At 41.0% G+C, this 21,434-nt stretch overlaps 1 protein-coding gene across 2 annotated transcripts in view; it reads left to right on the top strand.

Annotated features, from left to right (window-relative positions):
* Nucleotides 1–21,434, top strand: part of trpm3 (transient receptor potential cation channel, subfamily M, member 3) — a 163,420-nt gene that overhangs the window by 11,595 nt on the left and 130,391 nt on the right. The gene's annotated exons all lie outside the window — the stretch shown is intronic.

Raw genomic sequence — 21,434 nt, 5'->3', positions numbered from 1 at the left:
AATTTGGCTCTTCTACAAAATGCATCTCTGAGTTGGATAGCACAGCGTGAAACACATCATTCAGTACTTTCCCATCAATATTTTTGTTTGGCAGTTTATCTGGCTAAATAATTTTTCTACCCACATTGCTATATATGTTCCAGTTTAGGATTATATATATATGTCAGACCCAAGTTGTTAAATTAGATGTATTTAAATTTTTTGATAAACTGCATATGCTTAAAGTTTGTAAGGCTTTAGGTGTAAAAGTAAGAAATGTGAAGGAAGTATAAATTGGTGCTCAGTGGAATTTAAGACTCTTATGTTACTAGGGATATGCTTATATAATAAACTCTCAGTAATGTGATTGTTTGTTCAGTAGAACTCTGTTAAGATATTTTTAAGTGCCCTATTGTGCTTGTCAGCTCCCGTATCACACATTAAATGTAGCAGAAACATTGAGCTTACCCAGCCTTTCCAGACATGATTAAACCTTGGTCAGAAATGAAGGGTGATCAGTGCGGACTCAGTGTTCTTTTAGATTTAGATGTTAAGACTGATGAGTGAAAAAGATATCTGTCTATTTCATTTCAAAAATTTTATGGACAATTTAAGTTTTCCAAGTCCCAATTTCATGAGGAATTTTAAGTTTTTAACCTCATGAGATGCGATATAATGAACGAATGTAAACAATACAAGATTTTGCTGCAGTGATACAGGTTGTGAAGATCAGATTTCATCTTAGTGGAATGTGGGAGAAAGTTTTGAACTCCAGAGCAGCAGAGTGTCCATAGCAACACCAGAGTGCTGTGGCAGCAATACAGGCTTGATGTTACTTTTTTGCTTGAAGAAAAAACATCCATGGCCAACTTCTATCGTAAATCTGCCAAAACTCACATAGCTAATGACAAAAGCATCTTTAAATATTCCATGGCTGCTTAAAGATAGTGGACCTTTCAAACTGTAAGTTAACCATATACAATATGCCTGGCTTTGCAGAGGACTCCACCTGTCACTTTAAAGTCTACTAAATGGCCTGTTGATCCTAGGAGGACTTATCTGTTAATAGCTTCTAGTGGTAGTGATTTTTTGCACTAAATAGACTTAAATTTGCCAAAAAAGGAAGAGGAGCACCGTTGACCCTGGTGTTCCAGCAGAAAGTTGGGTAAAGAAAGGGTGCTCAAGATTTGCCTTCATTTCCAGCTTTTGGCTTTATTGAAGGATTGATTTAATCAAGTCACACCTTTCAAAATGAGAATATTTTTCAAATGCTGCTTCCAAGTTTGCATTTTTTAATATTCTGGATTCTTAGAAAGAAAATTACACCTGGTTGAAGTGGCAGGTTATTAAGTTTTTGCAAAGGTAATTTTTCAGTCTTTGGTCAGTGTGATTATCTGAAGCTTTGCCGTGCAAAGATGAAGTCCATAATCCATATATTAATCTCATTTACAAGGCCAGTCTCTTCCGGTGTGGAACAAAATTGGCGGCATCATTATTAATGATGGCCCATAATGTGAATCTTTGCACTAAGCTGAGATTTGACAGTTACCCTGATACAATAACTGAAACACATGTTTTTATAAGCTGTATTATTTTGGACAAATCCTTCAGGGTTAATTTTACTGCACAATATCTATACATGTAAATTGAATGGTTACCATAGCAACACCAGGCTTTTACACCCTCAGTGATTTTATGTACAATGAAACTGACTTGTGATGTAGCAAGAAAATAGACGGATTTAGAAGAGAAGCCTTGCTACTCGATTTGGTACCCATCAATGTGTTTTACAGATATCTGAGCAAAAATGCAGCCTTAGGCAATGTGAGTCATAAACTCGCCTAGAAACAGTATCTTATAATTCTCCTTTCAAAGATTAATTACTAGACCAAAGATTAGAAGTAAAGACTCAGCTTGCTATTTCATACTAACGTACAGACAAATTTTAAATGTCATTTGATAAGTTCATAAATTGAGTGCTGATTCACAAACACGGTGTGAAATCAAATTAATTTATGAGATTCCTTCATGAATGAGGCCACTCTGAAAACATTTAGCCAGTGGAGAGTTTGATGCACCACGGTGATCTTTTTGGATTTTTTATGTTTATATAATTACAGTCATTTTGCCATTATAATTATTCGTTATAACTATAAGATTCCTGATTGCTGTAATTACAGTCATGGTTACTGTTCTTGTACACATCAATACTTGTATCCATACTCATATTCTGTAAAGTTCATAAGGAGAGCCTGAAGTTCTCTGCTGAAATATTTTTGTATAATTTTGAAGTTATGATCTCAACATTGATGAAGAATTCTCCAGATCTTGAAGCAGAGAAGCAGCCATATCGTTAGTGTTTGCTCATCAGAGGGACTCCTAGAACTGGGAGTAAAAGAAAAATCAATTACCATTTTGCTCCAGTCTAAAAAGGATGGTTATATTAAAACGTTGAGACATTAAATCAGTATTTAGGTGTTGATGTAATAACATCTGAAATGCTGCTTTGCTAAAATCTAAAGTCTGACCAGTAACATACATTTATATTTACATGTATTCATTGACCAGATGCTTTTCTCCAAAGCGACGTACATCTCATAGAAAATACAATGTGTTCATTGTATTAGCAGAAAGAGACACTTACATGCAGACGTGTGATTAAGTGCAGTTAGTTTGTTTTTTTCCATCATATGAATCAATGTTCATCACACAAGTATCTGCACAAAACTTATCTTAACTTAGAATATCCACGATTCCTGATCACCTTCCTAGTAATAATTTTTTTTTTGAGATACATATAAACATTTATGCTATATTACAGAAGTAGCTGAGTAAAGGTTTACTGGGCATCATCTTAAAGTTATAGTGCATAAACATTTACACTAAACATGAACTTAAGAGTTCATAGGCAAAGTGAGACTGGAAGAGATGAGCTTTAAGACCCTTTTTAAATGTGGAAAGAGATTCAGCAGTTCTGAGAGAGAGGGGGAGGTCGTTCCACTGCAGCGGAGCCAGAACCGAGAACGTTTCTGCTTTACCTTTCGGACGTGGGACCACCAAGCGGGCAGATGTGGAAGAGCGTAGCAGTCTGGTTGGGGAGTAGCAGATGATCAAGTCTTGTAAATATCGGGGAGCAGTTCTATTGATGCTTTTGTAGGCAATAACCCCAGTCTTCAGTTCAACATGATTTTATTTGTCCTGGTGATACAGACCATTCATTAATATTAATGAATAGTTGCTGGAGCTGCTCAGGTTAAGATCTCTATCTATTCCATGTGTACAGTAGTTGGAATTTCATTAGGCAGCTTTCAGATCTCAAGTCATTTATTGCTGGTTTCTGCATTTAACCTTTATTATAATGGTATTTTTGTGCAGTAATACCACTTTATGTAAGTTTATGCAACAAGTGCCATATGCTGCCTTTTATGAACCCTCACAGTAGTATTTGTCATGGTGTTCATGACTAACACAAGCAACTAAATAATTCGAAAAGCTGACGACCTTGAAGTGGCGAGTAATCTGTAACTATCTGTCTTTGTATGTTTTTGTAAGTGTAAACATTCAGATAAGATCAGATTGTCTTATTTATGTGCTACTCTATGTTTTGCTCCCTTGCCAATGTAGAATAATTAATGACTCATAACCTGCTACATTATGCAAAAACTAATTAAACATTTTGTGGGCATGTAGGCAGAAGCTGAATGTCTAAACTTATGTGTGAGCGAATCCAATCTTTAGTCTTACTTTATTTGCTGCCAGTAAATGAATAATTTGCCTTTTTTTGGCTGCTGTCTCTGTTTCGAAACGATTATTATTGTTAAACGATTGTTAAATGATCATATTTAGCACATGCATAGGAACCACATTGTGCCATTAGCTCAATGTAATGCTTCTCACAGTTTAGAATTGAGCTCATTTTCATTAGAAACACTCTATTTATAAACCACATTTTATGTGATTAATACATCTTTAAAATCTTTTATTTTGAATAAAGTTTTGCACAGCTTGATCTTTCTTTTATAGGATTTGTGTAATGTGGTAATCAGAAATCTACAGATTTTACATCAGAATTTTATTAGACTTCTTCAGTACTTCATACAGTGTGAGCAATTTGTGAGCATTAATATAATTAATTAATGTGAGCATTAATATACTGGGGAAAGCGGATACTTGTTCTGATTAAAATGCAAACATAAGAAAAGAATTTTAAGGATCGAACATAGCTAAAACATTTTTTGGCTGATCTGTTGCTATGGCAACGGTCAATGCCAATTTAGCTGTAGCTGAAATACATTGACTTCCCTTGAATGGTTTTCTGTGTGGACAGCTTCAGGTGAGATTAAATCCCCAAAGAATTTCGAAACAGACTCCCACAGATCACTGCCTGACTGGGTCTACCCACTAAAAACGTTCAATTTGAACAATTGGATGCTAAGACACTGTGCCTGATCACAGCAAGGAAAGTTAAAAAATTCAAGCCACGGAACTTTATGAAGGGAATATTATAAAACATATCTCGTATTTTGCAAGTGCACATTAATATCACTTTCCTTCACTTTCATTCATTTGTCTTGATAAACGTGACAAGATCGTGTATATGTGTTACTGTTGGAGTACTGAGACTGATATCCATTTCAGTTCAAACTATCTATCTTGGAGCAAAATCTTGGAATGTGGGGGTCTTTTGTGAAATGGGAAATGGCAGTTCTGGGAAATTTATTTTGTTACACGTTCGGACAATGAGCCGATCCATCCGTATGGAGTCACTTTTTATGTAATTCTGCACCAGTAACTGGAAGTGTAACTGTTAAGAGGAGGAGTGTGCGGAAATTTCCTAGAATTCATACTGCATTAATGCACACTAGTCATACAGAAGAAGACTTTTATTACTCAGACGCAGAAAAGACCTGTGCCGCCCTCCTCATTCCCCCACCCACCCACATTTCACCTCCATCATGATGGGATTCGCTTTTCCCACAGACATGTAGGTGGGATGGCTGATGTGCTCAGCCGCTGGGGTTATCTCTCCAGATGATATCTCTCCAGCTAGCGGAAGACACCTGACTGATAGATGAAAGACCAGCGTGAGCCTAATTTCATCTAAGGCTTTCTGAACCTGTCTTGGCATTCTCACCCGGTACCTCTGGGGACAGCAAATCTGCTTAAGGGAAGTTTACAGCAGCAGATTGCAGATTGGCCATCATGCTGAGAGCCCAGAATCCCCTTCTGCAAGACCACCCCCCCATGAGAATTAAAAAAAAAAAATGCAACAAATGTGTCTTCCCAGCTCATCCAGGCATGTCCAAACCCTAAGAGGGAGAGGAGATCTGGAACAGATGGTGAGGGATGGAGAAAGGCTGAAGTCGAGGATCTTGAGGTTAAAGCAACTGCCTAGGTCCAAGGAGCTGCGGTTCCATCCCTGGTGCCTTATTGCATTAACCTCACAGAGGGAAACCCATTTTTCGAGGAAAAAAGTAGACGCTATGCAGTATATTGCCTTTGTGTGCTTCTGAGCATGTACTTCTGTATATATAAAGTAAACAGTGCTGTTACATTAACTTACAAAGTCATTAAAACTGGAGAAATGAGGTTTGAAAATATCGTCGAAGCCAAGAGATTTTTAGTTTAGAAACAAAACGTGTTGGGGGAGGGTGCTGTGCCCACTGTGACAGTTATAATGAGCTTCAGGTCTTAATCTGCTCCCACATTGTAAATATTGCCATAGTAACCACAGTACTGCATGCATCTTCAGGAGAGTAGTAGTCTTCATCACCATTCTCTTGGTGTCAACCATGGGAAATTTTGGGAGGTCTATAAATCTAAATCTATTGGACACGCTGTACTTTAAAAATCTATGTTTATTTGAGCACACCTGAGTGCATCAATTTGTCATATTCAAGTCCCCAAAGTGTAACCAGCAAATCAAATCCTTCGTTGAACACTATAATGGTTTTATTTATTAGTGGTACTGAAGATAAACCAATTTCCTTTGTTCACTGATCTCCAGCAAAGGGTGTCAGGGGTGTGACATCACACTTGTAATCAGATAACAGGTGGTTCTATAATTTACACACGTATTTTTATATTTGTCTTGAAGCTGTTTTATTCATTTTGATGGAATAAGGTTTTATACTGTCATGCAGGTTCAGTTAGAAACTGTATTTTGAAATTGCATTACTTGTTCAAAAATAAAGTTGTAGCAACGCCAACAGAAATTTGTGAAATCAAGAGGCTTATTGATAAAAATTCCTGCTGAAGCATAAAACTAGATTCTATTTCTATGTTTCTGATAAAGTTATTTTTCAGTTGTTCTGTTTTTCAAAGGAAAGCAGTGATGGACAGCTCATTCATTTCTGTTTTGACTAGTCATTGTTTGTGGAAAACATAAGCAAAAATGTGAAGGTGGGTCTTATGTGGAAACCAGAAATTGAACTAAATGTCTTTATACATATATTTTAATTTTATTTTATGTTACAGACCAATTTTTTATATGTAGTCCAATTCAAAGCTTCATGTAATTCAGGAGTTTTACCTTTTATAGTGAAAGGCACTTAGATTAGTGTCCAGTGTGCAACATTTTACTAAGTGCAACAAAACCCAGAAGAATCAAAACATCAAAGTCAAACATACTTTCCTTCACCAGGCTGGAATATAGTTTTATCATAAAAAAACCCAGCACTACAATATCAAAATAAGTATTAATCAAAGGTATTGATCAGTAATATCTTCCATGTCCATTTATGTTTTCTTTAGGAAACCATATGCATAATTATGTTAGAAAACCAAACCTTCAATCTAATATTGCAAAAAAAAAAACACTCAGCGTAATTGACTGATCGCAAAATCTTATAAGAACAATTTTAAAGAGTGGCACATCTTGTCTGTTCATGTTTGCATCATTGTTTTGTTTTAAAAGGTGTTGCAGTGATTTCAGTATAATGAGGGCTACGCTGCTCTGCACTGACCAGTTCTTCCTAAGAACGCACGCTGAGAAATAGCGCCCCCTACTGGAGCCTCATCTTCTGCTCGCTGCCTAAAATTAGACTGCTATTTAAGGAGCGCCACCTAGTGTTTACATTTCTGTAGCAGACAGTTGAAAGCATGAACTTTTCTGTCTTCACATCCTGGCCCTGAATTATATGAGACGCATTTCAGCTGAGCATTCAGTCAAATCACTGTGACAGATAAATTTAAAATGTTTCTCGCATGAGTACAGGGACAGCAGGCAATGTCTGGGTTTGAGCTTCGACCTCAGAGCGTAAAGGTCCCAGGTTCAAACCCCACCTCCTGCTACAGCACTCTTGCTACAACTGGTACCATAAGAATACTCTGCTCTACACATGGATTAAACACTGTGAAGTTGATTATCTAGCTCTGCAAGTCTCCTAGGGTGAAGGTGTAAGCTCAGTAAAGCTGTCTAATAGAGATATAAGGAGAATGCACCTAGTGGTCATTAAACGGGTCCATTCTGGGCATATTAAACGGACCCTCACATCAGATCATGAAAGTGCATCTATTCAACGTCAAAGAGAGCGCCTTCGGTGTGTCGGCGTGCCCCGGGAAAGAGACACGCTTATCAAAAGCGATGGCAAAGGGAGGCTGGAAAAAAGCAAGACTAAAGAAACGGAGAAAATCCAGGAGGCAGCTGTCCACCCTGCCTAACAGATAACGTCGAACACAAGCAAACAATCACACTTCTCGTGCTTTTGTGCCCTCTAATTACTGGGAGGATTATAAATTAATCACTATGTGCTTTGCCAGCAAAAGCACAGTTTAGTCGTGGTCACGAATGGGCTCAGACTGATGTGAACAGTGGTGCTGATGAAGCAGATGATTTTCTGTTGGAGGGGGTTGGGGGGGAGGGTGCTGAGGGAGCGCGGTGATTTCGGCACGACTCAGAACCAATATAACCGTGAACATGTGGGAGATGGGCCTCATTAGGACCACATGAGTGTGGACTCTTTGACATCAAATAGGCTTATTATGTTTACTTATTTATATATTATCTTCAAAGGACAAACACAGACACACATGTGCACTCCATTACATACATGTTCTCTGCTTCAGGGCACACATTAGATGCCCTCTTATAAGAGATGGGTTTTTCGTTGGTGTGTCCTCGGGCAAGGAGGCAGGTGGAAAGTAGTCGTGGTAAAAGCGACTGTTCAGATTTAAGTTTCAGTGCAATTCTGTGCTGCACATAAACACGGGCGCAGACAAACACGCACACACACGCACACACATCATATCACTTTTGATATTGCAATGTCTCCACATTTAATTGTAAACATCCTGATGAAGGCATTGGCCCATAATAAACAGAGTTTGATTTTTCTGTCAATGACTGATGCCAAATGAGATATTTATAATGATCACAAAGCTCTGGTATGATAATAGTTTGCTTGAGACATTGTGATGTGTGGGCCAGACAGCTGCCAAATTAGGCGACATGTGTGCAATCTAAATATCGAGTCGAGTCCTATTAAAGCCCATTTACTCACATCCGTCCAGAGATGCTGCCTCGCATACAAACTCCTCGAGGGTTCGATGGGGCTGCGTGTCAGTGACGTGTCGATCTGTCACTATGTTTACCGCGACGGCTCCCAGATCAGCAGAGAAGCCTTTCTGAAGGTGGCTCAGATAGCCATCACATATTGACAGCATTAGGCAGTGGTATTTCGGCACCCAACCCCTCCCCTCCCGAAGGCCCCCGCTGTCTTTCCTGTCTGGAGGGTGGCCGGGTTTCTGCACTGCTGATGGAGCGAACACACACACTGCAGGTGCAGGCTGCACAACCAGGGCGCAATAGGAAAAAATATGCTTGCAAAAAACAATTTCCTCTCTCCGTATGCCAGCTACCTAGAGGTCCTCTTGTACTGCTTTTTGTGGGCTGAAACCCACTGCCTCACTTTATTACATCATAAAATTACCTGCTAAGCCATGGCATTTGTCCATGTGACACTATTCATAGCACAACTCTTTTCAGACGCGAGCCACTCCGTAGCTGAACAGCCATTCAGGGTGAAAAGAGAGGAAGGGTGCAATAGGTGGAATTGTCCATTTCGGTGCGTATGGGTCTCAGCTGCAAATTGTCCTCAGTATAAAGGAAAAAGTTAGTTTTGATTTGAAAAAAGAGACTAGGATTATTTTTTGAGTAACAGGAGTAACTGCATTTGAGCAGGCAATTTCCTTCTGTAGATAAACTGCTCCCAGCTCGGCTGAAGTACATTTATTTCGAGGCTTTGGTCACAGAAAGGAAAGAGACTGTAAGGTACAGCGTCCAAGTTCAAAATCTCTCTATACCATCATTCACATTTACACTTACATTTACCTTTATTCATTTATCCTCTATTGTAGCTGCATAAGGGGGTGCGGTGGCGCAGTGGGTTGGACCGCAGTCCTGCTCTCCGGTGGGTCTGGGGTTCAAGTCCCGCTTGGGGTGCCTTGTGGCGGACTGGCGTCCCGTCCTGGGTGTGTCCCCTTCCCCCTCCGGCCTTATGCCCTGTGTTGCCGGGTAGGCTCCGGTTCCCCGTGACCCCGTAAGGGACAAGCGGTTCTGAAAATGTGTGTGTAGCTGCATATGGGCTTTTACATTATTGTATCAATTCAAAAATTATTTAACATAGCAAATACGTACACACTTAACAAGCACTTAGATCAGGGGAGAAGTGGCGAGTTTTGAGACCCTTTTTGAATGTTGAGAGGGATTCAGTAGTTCTGAGTGAGAGGGGGAGGTCATTCCAACACATCATCATGTGTACCTATGCATGTGTTTGAAGAGAAGGACTTCAGGTGATATGCCTGGGCTTTGAGCAAAAGGAATGTGTATGAATGTGTGGGTGGGTGTGTGTGATGGTGGAAACACTCCCTTTGTGTAGCCCATTGTGCTGGGTCCAGGTCCTTGTTTCTCAGATAAAACCAAATCCTTCCAGGGACGAGACGCTGTAGCTCTGCCGATAAAGCGAAGCCCTGAATCTTGCGTTTTTAACCTTTCGATACAAACCTCAGCTGCAGCTCGGCACAGATTAGCTGCTCATTATACTGTAACAGAAGAATGGCACACTGTACATGAGTGCCTTCCATGCGTTTCATTTCCGAAGCTCAGCTGTGACAAAGCTTTGTGCAGAGCCACACGACTGGTCCTGCAGTGCACGAGTCCATGTGTTTGTGTTTGGAGTAATCCTAGGAGTGAAATGACTAAAAAAAAGACCTGTGACTGATATTGGCAATCAGGAGGGCTACTTTGGGGCTGGAAAGAGGTTCACTGGTTCCCCTCACATCAGAATGAGCAAAGCACTCAGGAAGGCTGTGCTGCACAGATAAAATGTACACACTGTAGACCAGATATAACGCACTTATGTTTCGGCTCCGTTGTGGTGGAACAACCTCCCCCTCTCACTCAGAACTGCTGAATCTCTGTCCATGTTTAAAAAGGGTCTTAAAACTCATCTCTTCCAGTCTCACTTTGCCCATGAACTCTTAAGTTCATGTAAGGTATAAATGTTCATCCACTATAACTTTGAGATCATAAATAACTGATAAACTTTCATGCAGCTACTCATGTGATGAACATTGGTTCATATAGGGGAAAGAAACAAACTAACTGTACTTAAGAATCACGTCTGCATCTATGTCTCTCTTTCTGCTAATGTAATGAACACATTGTATCTTCTATGAGATGTACGTCATTTTGGAGAAAAACATCTGAAAAATTAATAAAGGTTCCCAAACACATTTCCGAAAGTCGAAAGGTAAAGTTACACAATACAGCAATTAGTACAAGAGACCTATGGCGAAAAAAAAATTTTGTGAAAAACACCTTGAATGATGCTTGATAGATCTACGTTGTTTTTGTCACTCATGTTATAAACCCTTTTCTTTCCACGATCTTTTGGTATAACTTTGCTCTCTTTTCCCAAAGCAGCACAGCTTTAAATTGCTCACATGTTAAACTGATCACAAGTTAAATTTACATTTTTATCATTTTAAGATTTTTTTCATCCTAATATTTTAAGTTAAAATTATACTAATTTTCAAAGACCATCAAAAATGTTGCAAAAACCCTTTTGTTCTCCCTGATATTTTGACTTCACTCTGCTTTTTTGCTACAAAACAATGCTGCTTTGCTGCGCTTCGCAGATGTGACTAATTTGCAAAGTCAAAACATCTTTGTAGCTAAACAGTCCTGTAGAAATAACAAACTTGAGAAGGTCTGCATCAGACCTAATGGGTTCAGTCGGGTTCACTGGACGATATAATGTAACGACCCACATTACTGTAAGTTTGGACGGGAAAATTTGTTTATTGTAAATACTTGAATTATGGGTAAAATGGAATTCTGTTTAACCATTATGGGGATTTACGGGGAATAATAGGTGACTGTGTTTGCCGGTGGGCAAAGAAGAGAAAAGCTGATCGGTACTAGGGAGGTTGTGAAGGCTGACTTGAGATGTAGGTTCTTGAGGAAAAGAGGCACTCGGACTAAGAGCATTATTTGTTTGTGTGCCGGTGTTACAAATGTTCGCAATGAACAGTGTCAATGTGTCCTTTGCTACAGTACAATCCAGCTCTTGTAGCCCATTAATGTTCAGATGGAAAAATGGTGATAGAATTTGTGAGCAAGCACATTTAATGTTGTAGAATTTACATTCATTTATTTAGCAGACACTGTTCTCCAAAGCGACTTCTAACAAACTCTATGTAGTGTTACCAGTCCACACACCTTATTCACCAAGGTGACTTACACTGCTAGATACACTACTTACACTGGGTCACTCATCTATATATCAGTGGAACACTCTCTCTCTGTCACTCACACACTGTGGGTGAACCTGAACAACATGTCTTTGGACTGTGGGAGGAAACCAGAGCACCCAGAGGAAACCCACACAGACACAGGGAAAACATGCAAACTCCAGACTGAACAGGGATCAAACCCATGTCCTCTCACACCACCCAGGTGCTACACCACTGTGCCACCCATTTATCACTCACACACACACACACACACACACACACACACACACACACACACACAGACACACTTTCTGAACTGCTTGTCCTATACGGGGTCACAGGGAACCGGAGCCTACCCGGCAACACAGGGTGTAATGCCGGAGGGGGAGGGGACACACCTAGGACGAGACGCTAGTCCGTCGCAAGGCACCCCAAGCGGGACTCGAACCCCAGACCCACTAGAGAGCAGGACCCAGGCCAACCCACTGCACCACTGCACCACTGCACCCCCTTCATTTATCACGCTCTTTGTGAATTACATTTTATTCAGTGTTATTAGTCAGTACCAAGTAGGCCTATGTATGCTGTGACGTGTCACTTATTTTCTCTCACAGTTGCTTTTACTTACGTTAATCTCTCAGTAGCAAACTGGAGTTAAACTTTCTTCATCAATAACAGAAAGTTTGGACCTGCCATCCGCATAATATTGGGCCTACCGTGTTTTTACAATTATTCATTTAGCTGACAATTTATTTCCAAAGCAGCTTACACTGTTAAGCATTTCACAGTTACTTAGCACTTCATACGGTGGGGCAATTATAATTGGAGCAGCTTCAGAGCAAGTACTTTGCTGTAGAACACTACAGCTGAAGGTGGGAATCGAACCTGCAGCATTTGAGTCTAAGAGCAGCAGCTCTAACTGTCACACTATCAGCTTTCCCTTGTCCTTTACCTATGTAATGCATGAAAATATTACCAATGATTGCCAGTGATTCTGGGATAAACTCCAGACTGCAGTGACCCTGACCAGGACCAGTGGTTAGTGAAAATGTTTGAATACCAACATATGGGTCATATTACACACAGTATATTACTGAAAAGACAAAAAAAAGCCTTTTTATTTTCTGTCAAATACCAGTAGTGAAACACAGAATGGGGAATTCAGTGTCACCAGCTGGCCTGAACTGCATGTCTTCAGAATGTGGGAAGAAACCCATGCAGACACAGGGAGAAGACGCAAACTCCACACCAACTGAGCTTGGTTCAAACCAACACTTAAAAAGTCAAGGTTCTGTGAGATGGGACCATGACCCACTGCACCACCATGCCAACCCATCTTCTTGCATGTTTTCTTATTATTCATAAAAATTCAAATAATAACAAAATGCCAGAAGGAACAAAAGATGTGCTTGACTTTCACTGCAATAAAAGATTTAAATGTGTTCATGGATACCATGAGAATGTCATGTGGTGTCTGTTTAACAACACAACTGAAACTAGCACATTTACTCAGTTAGCTAATGCTTTTTTTGATGTGAATTACAATGTCAATCTACTTACACTTATGTATCTGTTTGTAGAGCTGGATAATTTCTAGAGGAGCAATTTAAAGTAGTTCACTTGTTTAAGGGTACTATACCTGGAGGGGGGATTTGAACTAATGACTTTTAAGTCCAAAGACAGCAGCTGTAACTATTACACAACCAGTTCTCACTGCTAAACATGACTGCTTATTTAAGGAATGAAGTGTGCACTGTGTGAGTGTTAGTTGTACATCAGTTAGTTTCTTTGATTTTTTTTTTTTTAATGTTTCTGCCACCCACACACATACACACACACACACACATCTTCAGACCCGCTTGTCCCATACGGGGTCACGGGGAACCGGAGCCTACCCGGCAACACAGGGCGTAAGGCCGGAGGGGGAGGGGACACACCCAGGACGGGACGCCAGTCCGTCGCAAGGTACCCCAAGCGGGACTCGAACCCCAGACCCACCGGACAGCAGGACTGTGGTCCAACCCATTACATTTACATTTATGTATCTAGCAGACGCTTTTGTCCAAAGCGATGTACATCTCAGTGAAAGTACAATTCATGCATTACATTGAGAGAAGGAGACATAGCTGCAGACATGATAGTCTCAGGCAAACCTAGTTTGTTCCCTACCACTTGCTACACCAAGGTTCATCGTTCAAGTAGGTGCATAAGACACAGACAAATCCCGATACCCGTGCCAATTTTTAAAAAAATTTTTTTTTAAATTAAATATTATAAGATACTTTCGCTTGTGTAATCAATAAAGTAAATCTATCTATCTATCTATCTATACACAAATGAGCAGTACAATACCAGAGTAATGGCTGAATAAAGGTTGTATCTGGGGATGCTTCTGGAGTTACGATGCGTGAACAGTTACACCATAGATGATCTGAAGAGATCCTGGGCGAAGTGGATCTGGAAAAGATGGGTTTTCAGACCCTTCTTGAAAACAGACACAGTTTCCGCAGTTCTGAGTGACAGGGGAAGGTCATTCTACCACAACGGACCCAGAACCGAGAACCTCCGAGCTTTGCCTTTCGTGCGCGGGACCACCAAGCAAGCAGAAGCAGACAAGCGAAGGGGCCTGGCTGGGGTGTACTGGTTGATCAAGTCCTGTAAATAGCTGGGAGCAGTTCTATTGATGCATTTGTAGACAGTAACCAGGGTTTTGAATCTGATTTGGGCAGCTATAGGAAGCCAGTGCAGAGAAATGAGTAGAGGAGATGCATGGAAACGCTTTGGCAAATCAAACACAACTCGTGCAGCAGCATTCTGCAGAAGCTGCAGAGGTTTGATGGCATTAGCAGGAAGGCCACACAGGAGAGAGTTACAGTAGTCCAGATGGGAAGTCACCATGGCCTGGACAAGTAGTTGGGCGAAGTCAGTAGTGAGGTAGGGACGGATCCTACGAATATTATGCAGGATGTATCTGCAGGACAGGGTTGTGGCTTCGATATGTTGAGAGAATGACAGACTTGCATCAATCGTTACTCCCAGACTCTTAGCAAAGGAGCTAGGCAAAATGAGTGAGTTGTCCAGTCTGATCAAGAGGTCATGACAGGAGGACAGGCCAGCTGGGAGGTAAAGAATCTCTGTTTTGGAGAGGTTGAGTTGGAGGTGGTGATCATACATCTATGAAGAGAGGTCCGACAGGCAGGCAGCAATGCGTAAGGAGACGTCTGGCAACTCTGCCGTCAGAGGTTGTAGGTTTAAATCCCAGCTCCTGCTCTAGGACTGTTGAGCAAAGCACTTGCCCTGAAATGCTCCAGTAAATGCTACCCAGCTTTATAAATATAAATCACTGCATGCTCCTTTGGAGAAACACGTAAGCAAAATGAATAAATGTTTGCTTTATTTAAAGGAGCCATGTCCCATTTATGTTATGGAATTCTTTGTAGTGTTGTGTTTATTGTAAAGTAAAAACAGAACAGGATGTTTACAAGGTAAACTCCATTGCCCTCTTTCATTCATTTATCCTTTGCGGATTTTACATAGCAAAGATTTTTAGGATCCAGGCTTTATATTTGCAACCCTTTTTCTGGAACCTTTGACCCTCCTGTATCCCCTCCTCTGCTCGACAGGAGGCATAATTAATGAATTAGCAGTAATTACAAGCCAGTAAAAGACACAAAGCACTAGGACATTGTGCTTCAAGGTTTGGTGAGTGCTTGGAAGTAGGAAAACCTAATTTGTCTGGTTGAATGGTGCACCAGTGAAATGATTTTTAATGGGATGCATGCCACAAATGGGAGTTAATGCAGGAAGCAAGAGAGTGCTGCACTGGCAATATGGGGAGGTGGACTACAATTAAAATGATGTTCAGCAAAACAAAAAAATGCAGCTTAGACTGTTTGTCCCCAGGCTGAGTGCTCTGCACACCACTCCGGATAGTTGGAATAGATATACTGTAATGCCGTGACATGGTTTAATGGTTCAGAGAATTGGGATTGACTCATCGTTACCCTCAATGGCAATCATGCCATGCTTGATGGAAATAAGCTTAGTGGTCCCACGTACGAAAGGTAAAGCACTAAGGTTCTTGGTTCTGGTTCTGTTGTGGTGGAACGACCTCCACCCTCATTCAGAACTGCTGAATCTCTGTCCACATTTAAAAAGGGTCTTAAAACTCATCCCTTCCAGACTCACTTCGTCCATAATCGCTTAAGTTCATGTAAGGTATAAATGTTCATGCACTGTAATTTTAAGATCATCCCCAGACACGTTACATAGCTACTCCTGTAATGTAATGTAAATGTTTCTGTGTATCTCAAAAAAAAAAAAGTATTTTATGGAGATATCGTGGATATTCTGATAAAGTTTTATGCTTCTTCTGGTGTGATGAACATTGGTTCATACTGTGGAAAGAAACTAACTGCACTTAAGAATCACACGTCTGCATCTAAGTGTCTCTTTCTGCTGATGTAATGAACGCATTGTGTTTTCTACGAGATGTACGTCGCTTTGGAAAAAAGTGTCTGATAAATAAACATGTAAATGCAATAAAAATGTAAATAAATATATTTTTTTCTATACATTTGGAGCTCTTGGCATCTCTTCGAGGATATGCTCTCATAGCCAAGTAATCAATGATTCTAGGATAGTTACCTGACAACGACAAGCAGTTAGTGAAAGTGAGTGAGGAAGCGAGCGACTGAGCGAGCGAATTTGGAGTCGTACCTGGATCATTGAATATTTTCTGAAGTACTCACCAAATGTCACTTGAAACATAATTATATGCAGCTAACAAACAGCATCATCTAGCATTTGCACTTCTCATTTAGACAGATATATATCAGTAGTAGGGGGTGTGGTGGCGCAGCGGGTTTGACCGGCTGCTGCTCTCCGCTGGGTCTGGGGTTTGAGTCCTGCTTGGGGTGCCTTGCGATGGACCAGTGTCCCGTCCTGGGTGTGTCCTCTCCCCCTCCAGCCTTGGGTCCTGTGTAGCTGGGTTAGGCTCTGGTTCACCGCAACCCTGCTTGGGACAAGTGTTTTCAGGCAATGTGTGTATGTATCAGTAGTGATGAAAGTACTGTCATTCCCAGGGGCACAAAAAGATGCTGCTGCAGTAATTCTAAATGAAATCCACTGTTAATGAATGAAGGACCTTAATTCTGACACGGCCTGCTACTTTGGAAGAGTTGTACCGTGTGTAGGTTTGGAGGTTACTGCAGTAGTCTTCGAGCTTTTGCCGAGACTTGACCGTCTGGAGGAGCATGTTTCCCAGGAGCCTACTCACACGAGCTGGTGCTGAATTTGCAGTTACTAAAAGTGTGCTCTCAAAGTAATCTCTTACATGAGAAGCCTGACACCAAAGCAAATGAGCCAACAATTCCCTCAATATAATCGTGTGCGGTGCTGCATTTAGTTAGAGGAACAATCCTTACATGTTCTGTCATCAGTTTACCATGAGACTGCTTTTAACACATTGTCTTCTCTGTCCCATTGTGATCCAAGATTATAAATCTCCCATCTCCTTCTTTTTCTTTTAGTTCACAAGCAGATGCTGCCTTTAAATTTTTAATTTGGAGCCTGTCAGCAGAACAGCATGGACAAAAGTGGAATATTGCCCTGAGCCTTGTTACTTGGGACTTTGTGTTGTGGCTAGTGTGGTTAGGTCAGACACCCGACACTCCCAGACAGGACGTGCAAGAGGCAATTGTGCGTCATTCGATTATTCCCGTGGTGTGCGGTTCTGGTTACGGATAAGTGGCAGCCTGTGGCCTGTTGGCTGAGTCTCCCTCTCATCCTTCTTCAAGATTCCTTGGGTTTTACAGCAGAAGTGGCCAGATGCCCACCTGGAGCCTCCAGCAGGAACATGTCAGAGAGGCTCAGGTTGACCAGTCTTATAAAAGCTGACCCAGTGCAGTGTAGTCAGAATTTTCATAAATTGTATCAGTTGGAATTATTAGTTTTGATGCCTTTCACTTTCACTCGGGTTTTGAGACAGTTTCAAAAATTATTGTAAATCATTTACCAGCAAGAATAACGTTATACCTGATGGTATTAATACAGCCTTTAGGTACTTAGTCTTGCAGGACAGCACTTAAATATTTAGTATACTTATGATGCATAGTTCAAAGTAATGTTCATATGTGAGATTCGTGAATTTCATAGCTATAATTTGCCATCTAAAAGTTCATTTTATTATTATTATCTTTATTATTTTATGGGAGGGGGCGCGGTGGTGCAGTGGGTTGGACCGGGTCCTGCTCTCTGGTGCGTCTGGGGTTCGAGTCCTGCTTGGGGTGCCTTGTGACGGACCGGCATCCCGTCCTGGGTGTGTCTCCTCTCCCTCCAGCTTTACGCCCTGTGTTGCCAGGTTAGGCTCCGGCTCCCCGCAACCCCGTCTGGGACAAGCGGTTCAGATGATATGCATTTTACGGGGTAGACAACAAGTTCCACTGCTATCTCACAGTACCTGGGTGGTGCGAGAGAACGTGGGTTCGATCCCCACTCAGTCTGTGTGAAGTTGGCATGTTCTCCCTGTGTCTGTGCGGGTTTCCTCCGGGTGCTCTGGTTTCCTCCCACAGTCCAAAGACATGCTGTTCAGGTTCACCCATAGTGTGTGAGTGACAGAGTGTGTTCCACTGGTGTATGGATGAGTGACCCATTGTAAGTAGTGTATCTAGCAGTGCAAGTCACCTTGGTGAATAAGGTGTGTGGGCTGATAACACTACATAGAGTTCATTGGAAGTCACTTTGGAGAACAGTGTGTGCTAAATAAGTAAATGTATTTTATTAATATTTTATGCAGTCGCTCAAGATCAAACTTGCTTTCATTTTGTGTTATCAAGTAATATCTTCATGAAAGGGGACAAGGAGAAAGGTGAGAAATGTATTCTAAGTTGGTATCATTGAAATCAGTTTTTTATTTAAATGGACAACCATGACAGAGGAAGGACTCTGCTTTTAGTTAAGGAACCATGCATCAAAGGCACCGAGCACTACTGAAAAAGGATTTTGTCTGCCGCTGCTGCTTTCGGTTTTTTTTTTTTCATTTTTGCCTCGCTTTTATCTGCCTTTTCTGCTTTTCCTTTGTCCCTTCTTCTATTTTTGGCACAATTTAGTGATTGTCAGACAGGCCCGAAAATATGCAATATTTAACAGCTCCGCAGCTCTTTGAGGGCATTGTCATGATGAACGGAAATGTTGGTTTGTGACGACCAAACCTACTCATTTCACGCGAAGTTGTGAAAATATGTCACTTACTGTCCTCGCACTGAACAATTTTACAGATCTATAATGTCCACCATTGTTACCGTTGTTTCATCAGCTTCCATAAACTGGACCGAAAAGGTCGAGCAGTCTTACAATGTGCCTTTGGGGTAACCATGATGTTACGGTTTTAGAGATGCTCCCAGTAGCAGTGCATTGTGTGGAAAGGGGTGGGGAGGGGCTGCGCCTTTCATGATCATTGTGTCCCCTGCAACACGATGCAGTGTCTGTTCCTTCTGCACTTCCACACTTTTCGCTCTCATTACGCCTTCCATTATTAACCCTTAGCAGGAGGTTTTCTCATTTCCTTTCAGTGTGACAGGACAGCATGTCAAAGTGCCCCAACTGTCAGGTGTGGAAGGGAAGCCAAGTGCAGAGGTTTACATGGCTTTATCTGTCTTCTGGCGTGTGAGTAGATGTCAAAGTTTGCAACCATTTAAACAGGGAAAATGAGAAGCTTTAGAGCCGATGGCTCCTTTTCACAGGACTCAGCCAATATGTTTCAGATTTGGTGCAGAAGATTTTAGGTTCATATTTACATTTATTTATTTAGCAGATGCTTTTCTCCAAAGTGACTTCCAATGAACTCTATGTAGTGTTATCGGCCCACACACCTTATTTACCAAGGTGACTTACACTGCTAGATACACTACTTACACTGGGTCACTCATCCATATATCAGTGAAACACACTCTCTCTGTGACTCACACACTATGGGTGAAGCTGAACAGCATGTCTTTGGACTGTGGGAGGAAACCAGAGCACCCGGAGAACATGCAAACTCCACAGAGACTGGGCAGGAATCAAACCCACATCCTCTCACACCACCCAGGCACTGTGAGACCTCAACACTAGTTGCTGTGCCACCGTGCTACCCTCACAGCCCAACTATTATATGAATTATGCATGATAATCCCGGAAAAGAGTACCCTCAGGACTGAAATGCTGTCATCGCATTCCATAATTTCAGTATGTGAACCGACGAGAGAAGAAATTTAGCAAAATGTCGGAAGTGAACAGCGCTTGAGGTTGTGGATAAAAACAAACAGGAAATTGAAGGTTTTTTCTTCTTTTGAAATTAGGATACGGCAAGGGCTACGGCACGATCAGATGTACGTCTACATTACGCTGCCGTGTTACATTATCAGGAAATCAATGCGGCTCGAACAAGCCCTTCTGACTGATGCAATTCTGAGCTCCATCTAGTGGGGAGATTGGCTGTGTTGTGCTTGAACTGTAACTGCCCCTGGCGCAGTGCAACACACACCCATAACAACACGCAAACTAAACGATCACATGTGTAAACCTGTGTTTGCCTGATAAAAATCATGCACATTGCTAGAGATCAAGTGAAAGAGATCTAATAAGCAGTGATACATATCAGAAGATTTAGTTAAGGCGTTGCTTGTATAGCCTCAAAATTGAATTAAGATGCTCTCACACTGACACATGAGATCAGAGTGCAGAGGGAATATACTGTACAATATGCACAGGTTGCCATGGTTGCATGAGTTTATTTGATGTGTTACATAATATCCATACAACTGGCAGCCTTTGTTGGTACTTATCTATAAAAAGTTATAACCGGTGCAAGTTATGTGGGTTCCCAGTCATTTGAAAAATGAGTGTATCAGTATTATTCCTTCTCAAGCATCTGGGAATTATAATGATCTTTTTTTTCAGTTCAGTCTCTTTTTCACTGAGGTTTAATCTATTGAAATAAAGTGATATAAACAGGTTCTTGTCTCAAACAGGTCCTTGTCTTTTATAATAATCTTTTGATTTTTCAGGAAAATCACCATTATCCATTTATAGAACTATCACAAAGTAATATATCCATCTGAACAGCGCAACCATTTTAGACTAATTTGTTGGACCATCCCTATTCTGCACTTTAGTTTTCGTTTAATGTTACTGATTAATTGCCTGGTCTTGGGTACTTTATATTTGAGCACTTTCCATCCAGTCTCAACAACATTTTCAGAAATAATGATAATGTACTGATAGTGATACTGAACACTGAAAGAATTACCTAGATCTGCGAACAGATATTGTCATTCGCAGCACTTAAATAATTCTTTAGAGTTTACTGAAAAAAATCAAGGGCATTAACAGAAAATACTTAACATATGGATTAATGGAAATGTGTTTTTTTTTTAAGTCAACACTATTTAAAATGGGGAAAAAAGAGACAGAGGTGGAATAGAAAAGAATAAGAATCATGCAAATTCTGGTACTGATCCCAAGGCATTCCATGGCACATACACACACACACACACACACACACACACACACACACACAAAGCCATACTGATACGTTAGCATAGCCTAGAGACACTGAGCACACAAGTGATTTACGCATACACACAAGTGACAGAAATCCGTCGAGACACCCAACACTCACGCAAATACCCACATGCAGTAAACTCATACGCACACACACACACACACACACACACACA

This window comes from Scleropages formosus, chromosome 17 (genome assembly GCF_900964775.1).
Source record: "Scleropages formosus chromosome 17, fSclFor1.1, whole genome shotgun sequence".
In the NCBI taxonomy this organism is placed as follows: Eukaryota; Metazoa; Chordata; class Actinopteri; order Osteoglossiformes; family Osteoglossidae; genus Scleropages; species Scleropages formosus.
The sequence above is the reverse complement of the archived record's forward strand: the minus strand, read 5'-3'. Positions and strand labels throughout refer to the sequence as shown.